This window comes from Trichomycterus rosablanca, chromosome 5 (genome assembly GCF_030014385.1).
Source record: "Trichomycterus rosablanca isolate fTriRos1 chromosome 5, fTriRos1.hap1, whole genome shotgun sequence".
NCBI lineage: Eukaryota > Metazoa > Chordata > Actinopteri > Siluriformes > Trichomycteridae > Trichomycterus > Trichomycterus rosablanca.
The window spans coordinates 10,580,058-10,594,926 of NC_085992.1; the positions used below are offsets into that span (position 1 = coordinate 10,580,058).

The 14,869-nt window shown below is 38.7% G+C and overlaps 1 protein-coding gene across 3 annotated transcripts in view; it reads left to right on the forward strand.

Moving 5' to 3' along the window:
• The first annotated feature begins 710 nt into the window (after window positions 1-710).
• The window catches only part of si:dkey-157l19.2 (NHS-like protein 3), a 39,839-nt gene continuing 25,680 nt past the window's right edge, over window positions 711-14,869 (forward strand). For 2 of the 3 annotated variants that reach the window (XM_062995676.1, XM_062995678.1), the window contains exon 1: window positions 711-862. The gene's annotated coding sequence lies outside the window, so the exon portion shown is untranslated. Of the gene's footprint in view, window positions 863-2,626; window positions 2,700-14,869 lie in introns of those variants that run through there. The other variant, XM_062995677.1, reaches the window with a different exon arrangement.

A 14,869-nucleotide genomic window follows, 5' to 3' on the forward strand; every position in this document is an offset into this window, starting at 1 on the left:
TAGTATAGCTATATTAGTGAGCTACCTTTATGTTATAGTAGTATAATGCCTCTTTTGTTCCATTTAATCTCAGATTATATCACCTATTTTAATCTGAAATTATATTTAAAAATTGCAAATTATTTTAAGAATATTTAATCCATTTCTTGAGTATCTGTTTGTCTCAGGTTAGATTTGCCATTTTAACAACGAACACCCTCTCTCGCTCTGTTTAGCCTCTGGTGTGATTATAAATAATCTTGGGCTGAGGGTGGAGGGGGAAGATGAGCTCTTTCATGGACTGGTGCAAGTGCACCTCATAACCTGGCTGGGATTCTGATAGTTATATTTAGATGAAAGCTGAACAGTGTGTGCTCAAAGCAATGATACCATAAACCAAGCAATAATAATAATTATAATTATAATGGAACAACAATAATAACAATAACATTAATAATAATAATAATAATAGTAATAATAATAGTTCATGTATTGTTTTGTAATAATTTTCAATCAAGTCTGAGCGATTGTGTACACTTTTTGTGAATACGGCATATGCCCGTGACACCTTGCGTCAACGCTTGTAATTTTGCACCAGCAGGTGGCAGCAGTGAGAAGCGAGCCATTTTACCCTTTAGCTCCGCCTCTTTTTTCTCACCTGCGGGAGTGTAACAGGTAATTCAGTACAGTTTAGTTAGCGTCAACGCCTGGGCTACAGTGTGTGTTAACAGTACAGTGTGTGGTTGAGCATGCGAGCTGTGTAAGAGCAGGAAGCACATGCAGTGTGAGTGAGGATGACGGAATGAGGTGTGTGTAGGTGAATCCGATGGACTTCTACATATTAACGCCTTCATTTGCACTGCTTTGTGGGAAAATAAACACTGTAAGTACTGCATGTGTACATATGTATAGTAAACTTTTTTTTTTTCCAAGTACCTGATACTGTGTGTGTGTGTGTGTTATATGATAGGTGTGTATAGGTGCGTGTCGCATGTTGTTACATGTGTGCTGGTATGCTGCTCTGCCCAGCCAGATTCTTCACCTGCAAACTTTACATGCACCTTAAATACTTGATCCACTGTTAATCCTGAATCTAACGCTGAAACTAGAACGTACCTGGCAATACAATTTCCTCATCTGTAGAAGTTTGTGGATCAGTTGGATAACGTTTAACTTTACGTTTCATTTGTAGAATTTTCTGGATCAGTAGGATCACAGTTTGTGGATCAGTGAAATTCAGGGGCATCACCAGACCCAAATTACAGAGGCCCCATCATGGCCCAGTAAAATGTTCCAGTGCTCCATTAATCACACGAATAAAAAACCTTTTGGTTTATCTATCTTTTTTATTTTGTATTTGCCATTACAGTATTAAACACTGTAAACACGACTACAAAAACAAACCAGCATTTTTTTTATTAGAAAGAAGTTTGTAAAACTCAGAGTCCCAAATAGATTAATCTTCACTTTAAATGTGCACTACATGAAATAGAATTCACTTTAGTGCAGGAGGTGCTGGTAGAAGATTGGAATCTAATGTTAGAAATGTCATAAACGATTTATTAAAATATTTATACAAAATAATCATTCAAACAACAAATAAATGTGTAAAAAGTCATTTAGTTAATAAAATTGATAAATGTAGTACTTATGTATTATCTTATAAGGGTCACTTAGACTTATGCTGTACATTTTAGGTTGAAATTGTATGTTGGTGTGTATTAAAGCGTGAGAGATGCTTGGTAGGGTGACGCCTTATAAACTTGTCCTGACACATTCAGTTTCCACTGTGCTTATTTGGAGTCTAAAATCACTTTCTGACGTCCTAAATGTAAATCTAGAGTTCATTAAAGCTGAACTGTGTGTGCAACGCTTTCTTCTATCTACATTTTCACTTAAGGAAAAGTTTGTTTTAGTAGGATCACCTTTTATTAAATAATTGTGATCTTTATTATTATAATTTTTTGCACAGTTGTAAAAATTATCTTTTAACTTTAGTGGCTTCCTAAAACTAACATGTTTTAAAGATGAACACTAATCCGGGAGTAAGATTTCTTGTACTACATAAGATTGTTAAGCAGTATCATTATTATTTCTTTATCAAAAACAAAATATGATCTTCTTATTGTTAAATAACCAGTTTCTGATTAGAATTTCGCACTCAAGTTTGCACTGAAGTTATTCTCCCTAATTTTAGTCTGCATTGAAGCTAAAAGGTGTGACTACTTGGCAGCGTGACATCTTCCAACCTGCTTTTCTTATAAACTTGTCCTGACACATTCTGATCTGACTTTCATTTTTGTCTATATGTGGTCTAAATCACTTTCAGACATCTTGTGTAAATCTACTGCGCAGTAAAGCTTAGAAAATGGGATTCTTAAATATTAGCAGTGTGGATCAGTAGGATGCAGATTTTAAAATCTTTTTTTTTCATTTTAGAGAATAAATATTTTGTGGATGTTCTCAGTAAGGCTCATGTTGCATTCAGGGAAACGTGTATGTTTACTTTTTATTACGTCACAACATTGCACCATGTTGTCATACCGATATATCGTTACAGCCGTTGTAGGCTGATGGTGAGTCAGTGATTATACATTAACCTGTACATGCTGCAGAAGAACAAACATCCACATCCACACAGTTTGAGCTGCAGTCTGTATCAGTTCTGGACTTTAAACCATTCTTTGATTGAAAAAAGGAAAAAACACAGTAAACTTAAGGTACTTGTTAAGTTTTAATTTAAGCTTTATTGTATTCACACACATAAGAAGAGAATTCTGAAGAATTCTAATCAGTTTTATCTTCTCTCAGCTGTCGAGATCTGCTTTGTGTCAGGATCCTGAGTTACATTTATCCTGAGTTACATTTATCATATATTTAACAGTTTATTTTTCATTAAATACAAATTAGTTTGCAGTGACTGTAGTGAACTAATCAGTAATATAGATTAGTATCATGGTCACACCATAATCTGCAATTCTGCATTCAGAGTCAATAGTAGAGATGCAGCCAAAACCTTCCACACAACATTAGTTCAAAACATTTCATCAACAGTCGTACATATTTTATTGGGACATAAAAACTGAAACATCATTAATACTACAATGCAGTCTGATTACGTTCAGACCAGCGACTTTGTATCGATGCAGAACATTTTCCTATTCTATAATTTAAATAAACAATAGTTTGCTATTAGATGTAAAATGGAATCACTCTTTTCAGGGGGTGAAGGTGCATGTGACTGTGCAGCATTTGGCATAACAAATATGCAGTTGTAAACACATGGCATGATACATGCGGGCTAAGTCAGCTTTCGGCACTACATTTGCTTTCTCTACATGTTGCTGATGTTTAATTTCTGTGCATTCAGCTCCACTCTCAGTACAAACATTAGACATTAGTTGCTGTTGCCTGCTTTTAACCAACAGCTCCAAGATCCAACCAATGACTTATAAGTTATCGGTCCATCTGTGCATTATAAACGTGTGTGTGTGTGTGAGTGAGTGTGAAGAAGCTAGATGAAGACAGAGCCAGATTTTGAAGGTATTGTTTTGGAAGGGTGTGTCTCTACCTGTCTCTCTGTCGTGTATGGGCATGTTCTCCAGGAGATTCCAAATGAGTTTTGCAATGTGCGGGTGTGTAGCACTAGAACACTGTGTAGGCGTGTGTGTGCTTATTTTGCACCTTGTGTAAGCGTTTTCCTTGGGGCTGAGTAATGTTCTGGCCTAGCATTCAGGTTTTAGTTCATCAGTGCAGTGTTACGCTTGCGGAGATCTTGAACTTTAACACAATCAAAAAATGAATATTAACTATAAAATATTGTTAATATGATGGATGTTTGTAGCTATGAAGAATTGTACAGTTTTTATCTGTGCTATTTGTAAATACAGGAGTGAGTGCAATGCAAAATATTATGTTACAACTCCAATTGCAAAAAAGTTGGGACAGTAGGAGGAATGTAATTAAAAAAAAACAGATAATTTGATTAAAAACAGAACAAAGCAAAATGTTTTACATTTCAGCTAATTAACTTTGCTGAGTAAAGGTATACACAATATGCCCAAAAGAATATGGTCGTATAATCTTGAGTTTGTTGGACATCCCATTTAAAAACCATGGGCATAAGTTTAGTGTTATGGGAAGGCTTTTTCACAACACTTCAAAATGAAAGTGCCAATTGTGTCTGAGCATAATAACTACCTTTAATGTGGTGACTTTAACATTACACCGATCATACCATAAATAACACAATCAATTGTATAAAGTGGCTTAAAAATCGAATAAATAAAATCTTTAATGTGGCTCAGTGGGAAGATCATGTAAAGTAAGAACCTGATTAAACAGTTTGGATTGTTTCTCTGTGCACACAATGTTAAAAGCCTTAAACATTATAAATTCTTACAAGCTAAGGCCATTTTGTCTTGATTCGGTTCAGACTTTGTGTCCGTGTTAGTACAGTCTAGGCTTTACCATTACAGAACATGTTTGCTGTGGAAAGTTCTTATGATGATTGGGCTGATATGATGAGAAGCTATCTTTATTATATTTGTATACCTATATCAGTCCTGAAGTTAGTTCACTAATCCACAAATACTGTTTTATGTGTTAATGAAAAAAATATTTAGGAGATGGAACAGAAGGGCTAATCCTGTCATCTGGTGATATTTGATCAGTTTTTCTTTCTTTGGTGATTTGATGATTGATGTAAATTCATTAATCAGACCACCATTATCAGACACAGCAGACAATTCAGTTAAGATCAGATAGATCACCCATTCACACAGTCATAACAATATCACACCTTCATTAACCAGCACTTAATGTACTTACTACTTTTCTCAATAATGTAATTAGTAATAGGATTAATTCAAAGTGATGAGTTACTAACATTACTATTGTTTTTACAACCCATTATGTCCTACAATCAAATTAAAATTAATTACACATAAATATTGATAGTATAAACAGAATCATTGGCGGGCACACAAGATACCATTTTAAAGCCTAGAATCTCTATATAAAAATATATTTAAAAAAAAAAGACAATATTTCTATCAAATCTGTATGCCTTTCAGAAGCAAAGATAGTCAACATGCAATATAAACAAACAAGCTGCTCCAGCAGTCAAAACTTTGGGCATTTTTTGAGGAGGCTAAGAGCAATTTTGGGGTTCGTGTCAGTTTTGGAGCAGCCTGAAGTGTTTCAGGTGTTATTATTGTCTGACCGGATTGCAAGAAGGCCAGTCCAGTACCCGAACCCTCTTCTTCCGCAGCCATGCCTTTGTCATGTGTGCAGCATGTGTTTTTGCATTGTCTTGTTAAAATGCATGAACGTCCCTGCAAAAGATGTTGTCTTGAGGCTATTACAGTGTATCACAAAAGTGAGTACACCCCTCACATTTCTGCAGATATTTAAGTATATCTTTTCATGGGACAACACTGACTAAATGACACTTTGACACAATGAAAAGTAGTCTGTGTGCAGCTTATATAACAGTGTAAATTTATTCTTCCCTCAAAATAACTCAATATACAGCCATTAATGTCTAAACCACCGGCAACAAAAGTGAGTACACCCCTAAGAGACTACACCCCTAAATGTCCAAATTGAGCACTGCTTGTCATTTTCCCTGCAAAATGTCATGTGATTTGTTAGTGTTACTAGGTCTCAGTTGTGCATAGGGAGCAGGTGTGTTCAATTTAGTAGTACAGCTCTCACACTCTCTCATACTGGTCACTGAAAGTTCCAACATGGCACCTCATGGCAAAGAACTCTCTGAGGATCTTAAAAGACGAATTGTTGCGCTACATGAAGATGGCCAAGGCTACAAGAAGATTGCCAACACCCTGAAACTGAGCTGCAGCACAGTGGCCAAGATCATCCAGCGTTTTAAAAGAGCAGGGTCCACTCAGAACAGACCTCGCGTTGGTCGTCCAAAGAAGCTGAGTGCACGTGCTCAGCGTCACATCCAACTGCTGTCTTTGAAAGATAGGCGCAGGAGTGCTGTCAGCATTGCTGCAGAGATTGAAAAGGTGGGGGGTCAGCCTGTCAGTGCTCAGACCATACGCCGCACACTACATCAAATTGGTCTGCATGGCTGTCACCCCAGAAGGAAGCCTCTTCTGAAGTCTCTACACAAGAAAGCCCGCAAACAGTTTGCTGAAGACATGTCAACAAAGGACATGGATTACTGGAACCAGGTCCTATGGTCTGATGAGACCAAGATTAATTTGTTTGGTTCAGATGGTCTCAAGCATGTGTGGCGGCAATCAGGTGAGGAGTACAAAGATAAGTGTGTCATGCCTACAGTCAAGCATTGTGGTGGGAATGCCATGGTCTGGGGCTGCATGAGTGCAGCAGGTGTTGGGGAGTTACATTTCATTGAGGGACACATGAACTCCAATATGTACTGTGAAATACTGAGCAGAGCATGATCCCCTCCCTCCGGAAACTGGGTCGCAGGGCAGTGTTCCAGCATGATAATGACCCCAAACACACCTCTAAGACGACCACTGCTTTATTGAAGAGGCTGAGGGTAAAGGTGATGGACTGGCCAAGCATGTCTCCAGACCTAAACCCAATAGAACATCTTTGGGGCATCCTCAAGCGGAAGGTGGAGGAGCGCAAAGTCTCGAATATCCGCCAGCTCCGTGATGTCGTCATGGAGGAGTGGAAAAGCATTCCAGTGGCAACCTGTGAAGCTCTGGTAAACTCCATGCCCAGGAGAGTTAAGGCAGTTCTGGGAAATAATGGTGGCCACACAAAATATTGACACTTCAGGAACTTTCACTAAGGGGTGTACTCACTTTTGTTGCCGGTGGTTTAGACATTAATGGCTGTATATTGAGTTATTTTGAGGGAAGAATAAATTTACACTGTTATATAAGCTGCACACAGACTACTTTTCATTGTGTCAAAGTGTCATTTTGTCAGTGTTGTCCCATGAAAAGATATACTTAAATATCTGCAGAAATGTGAGGGGTGTACTCACTTTTGTGATACACTGTATATGTTGCTCTTAAATCTTAATGTACTCATCTGCATTACTGTTGCCATCACAGAAGTGTAAATACCTTTGCCAAGGACACTGGCACAACCCCATACCTAATAATAGTCTGGATGGTGCTTTTCGTCTTTGGTTCGGAGCACATGGCATCTATATCTTCCAAAAAAAGATGTGGAATACTGATTTGTCTGAACACAATGCTTGTTTCCACTGTGTGTTGGTCCATTTCAGATGCCCTTGAGCCCAGAGAACCTGAGGCTATGTCTGGACATGGTTAACACAATGCTTCTTTTTTGCACAGTAAAGTTTTAAGTGGCATTTTTGGCCTTGCCCGTGTGGTTATATCAGGTATTGATTTAGTCACAACTGACGTAGTTATGACCACCTACTTCACAGTCAGTGCACCACCTGTAAATACTCTAATAAACAGGTACATTGAGCTAGTGGAGTAATTGGTGAGGAGTAGAAGGACTGTTAGCGTCTGAGTAAAAAGGTCACAAAGTAAAGACGCAGTAAAAAAAAAAAAAAAAGAGAAGGTATGATGACTGACACAACGTTCTAATTATTCCTCACTGGAATTCAGCTTGTGAACATGCTGCTGCACGGCTTCACACACATCTGTGTATTTTCCAGTCATTTGTGGAAGGTTTTGGGGAAAAGTTTGCATCTAAATTCTTCAATCATTAGAGAAAAATTGTTGCAGAAATCATCATTAAATCATCAGTCATTAGATAATTAGTTTGACATGACCATGTTTGTGAAATTTGATGGCGCCACAGTCACTGCCTGTCCATCTTTCACCCAGTTTTGGAAATTTCATCAGTGATATCAGGAAAGAGCTTTCAGTACAGACTGACTGATTTCTGTGTTTATCTGCGTGTAGAGGAAGATAGACTGATCAATATGATGTCATAACCAGTACAACACACACACACACACACCATGTGTAACAAATACAACCCTTTGCAGAAGACACTGATCAGATATCATGAAGCTCAAAGAAAACACCTTTTCTCTGGAGGGTGTTTAGTTATTCACACGGATATCTGATGCTGTAATGTTTTTCACTTTGTTACCAGAGGAATTAACTTCATTATAGCTGTGTATACAGCAACTTACACACTAGTCCCTAAACCTCTTAAAGAAAACGATGTTTATGCATTAGCACAGAATTGCACTATATGACCAAAATTATGTGGACACCTTACCTAATGATTACGTTCAGCTGTTTACATAACACCCAAAAATCATATGTCTTCTACTTTTTTGGTTACACTTTGGGAGTGTGTTCCAGCATGACTTTACCTCTGTGTACAAAGCCAGGACCATAAAGACATTGTTTGACAAGTTTGGTGTGCTGGAACTCCACAGATCCCTGACCTCAACCAAACATCCAACATTAGTACCTGACCTCACAAACCTCTTCAGACTGACTGGGCACAAATTCCCTTTTGAAAAGGCTTCCCAGAAGAGGGTAGGTTGTTATAGCTACAAATAGCTAATGCCCATGGTGTTGGCATAGCAGGTTGCTGCGTCCAACGTTTTTTGAGAGATGACTTTGTAAAGTATTGTTTTCTATTGATAACTGTTCACAACACAGTTTATTTGGGTAATTTTGGAACTGAATTAAAAAAAACGATCTTACAGTAAAAACATGTGTTATTTCCATACTAAAAAGCCACTTTTGTACACATTACAAAAAAACTCACCTTAAAAACAATATAAAATGATTTTACAGGTTCTATCGAGCCTACGTAGTGCTGTGACTGCATACAATTAAAACAATTGAGGGTTAAGGGCCTTGCTTATGCACCCAACATTGGCAATTTGGTGGAGGTAAGATCTGACCCAGCAACCTTCCATTCAATAGTCCAGTACCTCAAATACTGAGCAACCCCTGCTATTCAGAGTTCAAATCAATATTTTGGTCGATGTAAAAGAATAGTGGTGCAGTACAGGGACCAAGGTTCAAGTTCTTCTTTCTGTCACTGACTAAATAAAATTTGATATGTTCTCACTATCTCCCTGTGGTTTCATTTGTAATGGTTGGTGATTTATTACCGTAAATATGGTCTTTTTTTCTTTTTCTTTTTTATAAATCTGCACAAAAACAATGCATATTTCTTAACACACTAGACTCTTTTCACACAACACACTAGACTCTCTGTATTCCTCCACCACTCTCATTGATGCCTCAGCCAGCCACTAGGAGGCACTGTTGAAGCAACAAGGAGGCAATTCTCCACCCAGCCATCCCCTCTATAAACACCCAATTATGTCTAAAGAACATACGGATGTATATACGAACCCCGATCTCTTTTGTATTTTTAATTCTGTGTGTGTGAATAAACTGAACCAGCATAAAGGAAATGCTCAAATTCTTTCTATCTTTTGCTGTAAGAAATCTGATTACCCATAGAATTATGTTGAATCAGATTGTTTTGATACTTTACCAATGATGACCAGTGATCTGATTATTGGATGATAGTTGGAATTTGATTTACATCAACTGTTCTTATCTGTGACTGAACTATTTTCCAAGCAATTTTTTAAATAACTATTTTTATTTTCTCAAAATTGGTTGGATCAAAAAACATGAACAGCAGCTCAGATGAGGAATGTGGTGGTGTATAAAGTTCTATAATGTCATATACCTTTGTTGCATAGGCTCTTAATTCCTGATTGATTGTCTACAGCTCTTGACTTCTCTGTGCTTATATAAATAATGTGACTCCACCCATTGAAAACACTGGTCTCTGTCTAATGTTGGAAGGAAGATAAAAATCTGTAGGGCAGTTTTGCCTTGAATTAGAAGCTGCTGGAACACTAGTGACACTGTTCATCATCATAATGGATTTACAGTGGGGCCAAAAAGTATTTAGTCAGCCACTGATTGTGCAAGTTCTCCTACTTAGAAATATGAGAGAGGTCCGTAATTTTCATCATAGGTACACTTCAACTATGAGAGACAAAATGAGAAAAAAAAATCCAGGAAATCACATTTTAGGATTTTTAAAGAATTTATTTGTAAATTATGGTGGAAAATAAGTATTTGGTCAATAAAAAAAGTTCAACTCAATACTTTGTAACATAACCTTTGTTGGCAATGACAGAGGTCAAACGTTTCCTGTAAGTCTTCACCAGGTTTGCACACACTGTAGCTGGTATTTTGGCCCATTCCTCCATGCAGATCTCCTCTAGAGCAGTGATGTTTTGGGGCTGTCGCTGGGCAACACGGACTCCACAAATTTTCTATGGGGTTGAGGTCTGGAGACTGGCTAGGCCACTCCAGGACCTTGAAATGCTTTTTACGGAGCCACTCCTTCATTGCCCGAGCGTTGTGTTTGGGATCATCGTCATGCTGGAAGACCCAGCCACGTTCCATCTTCAATGCTCTCACTGATGGAAGGAGGTTTTGGCTTAAAATCTCACGATACATGGCCCCGTTCATTCTTCCCTTAACACGGATCAGTCGTCCTGTCCCCTCTGCAGAAAAACAGCCCCAAAGCATGATGTTTCCACCCCCATGCTTCACAGTAGGTATGGTGTTCTTGGGTTCTTCCTCTTCCTCCAAATACAATGAGTTGAGTTTTTACCAAAAAGTTCCATTTTGGTTTCATTTGACCACATGATATTTTCCCAATCCTCTTCTGGATCATCCATATGCTCTCTGGCAATGTGAGATCTTGACCCCAAGGGAGATTATCAATGGTCTTGTATGTCTTCCATTTTCTTACAATTGCTCCCACAGTTGATTTATTCACACCAACCTGCTTGCCTATTGTAGATTTACTCTTCCCAGCCTGGTGCAGGTCTACAATTTTCTTCCTGGTGTCCTTCGACAGCTCTTTAGTCTTGGCCATGGTTGAGTTTGGAGTCTGACTGTTTGAGGCTGTGGACAGGTGTCTTTTATACAGATAACGAGGTCAAACAGGTGCCATTAATACAGGTAACGAGTGGAGGACAGAAAAGCTTCTTAAAGAAGAAGTTACAGGTCTGTGAGAGCCAGAAATCTTGCTTGTTTGTTATTGACCAAATACTTATTTTCCACCATAATTTACAAATAAATTCTTTAAAAATCTTACAATGTGATTTCCTGGATTTTTTTTTCTTCTAATTTTGTCTCTCATAGTTGAAGTGTACCTATGATGAAAATTACAGACCTCTCTCATCTTTCTAAGTAGGAGAACTTGCACAATCAGTGGCTGACTAAATACTTTTTGACCCCACTGTAGATGCTGCTGTGCATTAAAAAAGTTTCTGCTCCTGTTTGTTCTCTGTCCATCAGTAACAAAATGTAGTGTGTGTGTGTGTGTGTGTGTGTGTGTGTGTGTGTGTGTGTGTGTGTGTGTGTCAATAAAATGAGGGGGGAGGGGGGCGCAAGTCGCGCTTGGCACACGAAGGGGGGCGTATGCCTAAAAAGGTTGAAAACCCCTGCTCCAGAGAGTTTTAACATGTATGGGGGAAATGAAGTACTCTTTGTATTCTTCCACCACCTCTAATGAAACCTCAACAAGCCAGTAGTAGTCACTGCAGCAGGAAAGAGATTCACCATCCGGCCTTTCTTTTTTCATATACAGACAGGTGTCCAGAGCTATGAGTACCATTCCTAATGTGCTATTGTCTGTATTCAGTTGCACACCAATTGCATAAGGAAGCCTGTGGCTGTAGGAGGCATTGCTGAAGGTGAGGCTGTGACGGCTTCTCCACAAGACGCTGACAGCAAACACGCCAAGTTTACTATAAACAATAGCAGTAGCAACAACAGGAAAATTTAGGGTTTGCCTCTCTCTGGCTGTTGTACTTTTTTCATGTCACTGCACTATGCTGCTGATCTCTGGTATCCTAATGTAGTTTATTCTCATTTTGAATGCGGGATTCAAGGTTTGGCACTTCCTGTAATCCTTATCATATACTGATGAGCACTTGCACCTCATCAGCCGTACAAAAGCAGTTTTCAGGGATTTTCATTTTTCTGGGATAGAACACTGAGGTACTTCAATATTCTGTCACGCCAATCAAGTAAATCCAATCGATTACGATTGGGTTTAGACATTCTGTCACGATTGCATTTGACCAATCAGTGGTCTGCACTGTTTCTTATTTAATCCATACATCCCTGGACTTTGGTCGAAAGGGGCAATTAAATTCATATGGGTACAATACGAGTCATGTGTCGAAGGAAACAACCACTGTGTGGGATCAGGAAGTTAAAAAATGTACCATGGAACAGGGAACTGTGCAGTGGAAAAGAGCCATTAGTGTGTTTAGTGTGTGTAAGACCTCACTTCTCAGCACCAGTGTTAGATATTTTGTGTGCGTTTGAGGTGTGCTGTGTCATTTACGCATGAACAGCAGTAATTTGAAAATTTGGCCTTTAGGTAACTGTAATTATCAACAGCACAGCACAGCACTGTAATTTAAACTCTCAAAGCTCAACTGAACTCAGAACCCGTGTGAGTGTGTGTATGTGTGCCTGGATTTAATTTGTAAAGGACATATAACCACACTCACAGCTCCATAGCACAATATGTTATCTGATTTGGATAAGCTGAATAAATGAACTTGTACTGGCACTGGAGAGATGATTAACAGAATCTAGTTGCTAGCGTTCTAACATCACAGTATATTAAACAATAGCATTTGCTAGCATTAAAGCACATGGTCCACTAATTACCCAGGATAGCACCCCAATTTCAAAAGCAATTAGCCAGACCAAATCCTGGATGCATCTTCAAAATATCGCAAATACATTAGGAGTTGCAGCAGCTATAACTTTCAGACACTCCTATTGCAACATTTGTATGACAGCAAAAAATAAATTTATGTAATTGTTTAATTGTTTAACAAGAAAATAACTATGCATATTTAATGTGCCTTGACTTCTGCATATGCCATATTTTGTTGTAATTTCATAAAATATATCAGAAAATAAATACACTTACATACTTAAAAACCTTTAAACTTTACAGACAATGGATGTTAACCAGGGGTGCACAAACTTTGGCTGATAACAAGAAAGACATTTTTTTTTTGTCGGATTTACAATCAGTTGATCGTTTGTTTACTCGTTCATTAACTTGCAGGGGTTCGTGGAAGCCCAAAAATAGTATTCTGTCTAATGATGATGAAACTCTGGTTAGCACCTACAGTGGGGGAAATAAGTATTTGATCCCCTGCTGATTTTGTAAGTTTACCCCCTTACAAAGACTTGAACAGTCTATAATTTTTATGGAAGGTTTATTTTAACAGAGAGAGACAGAATATCAACAAAAAATCCAGAAAAAAAAACATTAAATAAAAGTTATAAATTAATTTGTATTTAATTAAGGGAAATAAGTATTTGATCCCCTACCAACCAGCAAGAATTCTGACCCCCACAGACCGGTTATGTGCCCATGAGGCACACAAATTAGTCCTGTCCCTGTATAAAAGACTCCTGTCACAGAATCAGTTTCTTCCGTTCAAATCTCTCGACCACCATGGGCAAGACCAAAGAGCTATCAAAGGACGTCAGGGACAAGATTGTAGACCTGCACAAGGCTGGAATGGGCTACAAGACCATCAGCAAGAAGCTTGGTGAGAAAGAGACCACTTGGTGCGATCATTCGAAAATGGAAGAAATACAAGATCACAGTCAATCACCCTCGCTCTGGAGCTCCATGCAAGATCTCACCTGGTGGGGTAAGAATGATTCTGAGAAAGGTGAGGTCAGCTCAGAATTACACGGGAGGAGCTTGTCAATGATCTCAAGGGAGCTGGGAGCAGAGAAATGCTGGATATGACCCCAAGAACACCATCCCCACCGGGCATTTCTTTGCCTCCAAACACGGCGAGTGGAGTTGATGCCAAAGAGCTCAATTTTGGTCTCATCTGACCATATCACATTCTCCCAAGCTTTCTCTGAATCATTCAGGTGTTCATTGGCAAACTTCAGACGGGCCTGTACATGAGCCTTCTTGAGCAAAGGGACTTTGCGGGCACTGCAGGATCTCAATCCATTACGGCGAAGTGTGTTACTAATGGTTTTCTTGGTGACTGCTCCCAGCTCCCTTGAGATCATTGACAAGCTCCTTCCGTGTAATTCTGGACTGACCTCACCTTCCTCAGAATCGTTCTTACCCCACGAGGTGAGATCTTGCATGGAGCTCCAGAGCGAGGGTGATTGACTGTGATCTTGTATTTCTTCCATTTTCGAATGATCGCACCAACAGTGGTCTCTTTCTCACCAAGCTTCTTGCTGATGGTCTTGTAGCCCATTCCAGCCTTGTGCAGGTCTACAATCTTGTCCCTGACGTCCTTTGATAGCTCTTTGGTCTTGCCCATGGTGGTCGAGAGATTTGAACGGAAGAAACTGATTCTGTGACAGGAGTCTTTTATACAGGGACAGGACTAATTTGTGTGCCTCATGGGCACATAACCGGTCTGTGGGGGTCAGAATTCTTGCTGGTTGGTAGGGGATCAAATACTTATTTCCCTTAATTAAATACAAATTAATTTATAACTTTTATTTAATGTTTTTTTTTCTGGATTTTTTGTTGATATTCTGTCTCTCTCTTAAAATAAACCTTCCATAAAAATTATAGACTGTTCAAGTCTTTGTAAGGGGGTAAACTTACAAAATCAGCAGGGGATCAAATACTTATTTCCCCCACTGTATTCTGTGCGTTTTGTCATTAGTTCTGTTTATTCGTGTGTAATTGAAGGAACGTGATGTGTGAACCCTGGTGTTTAAAACAGATCCACGAATTGATGTAATCATGGAGATGGAAAAATAAAGACTGAAAACTCAACCTGAAGTCGGTTCTTTGTTTGTTTTGGTTACTCACCGTGGTGACGTGGTGAATGATTCACTTGTAGTGATTGGTCTGCATGAATAAAGAA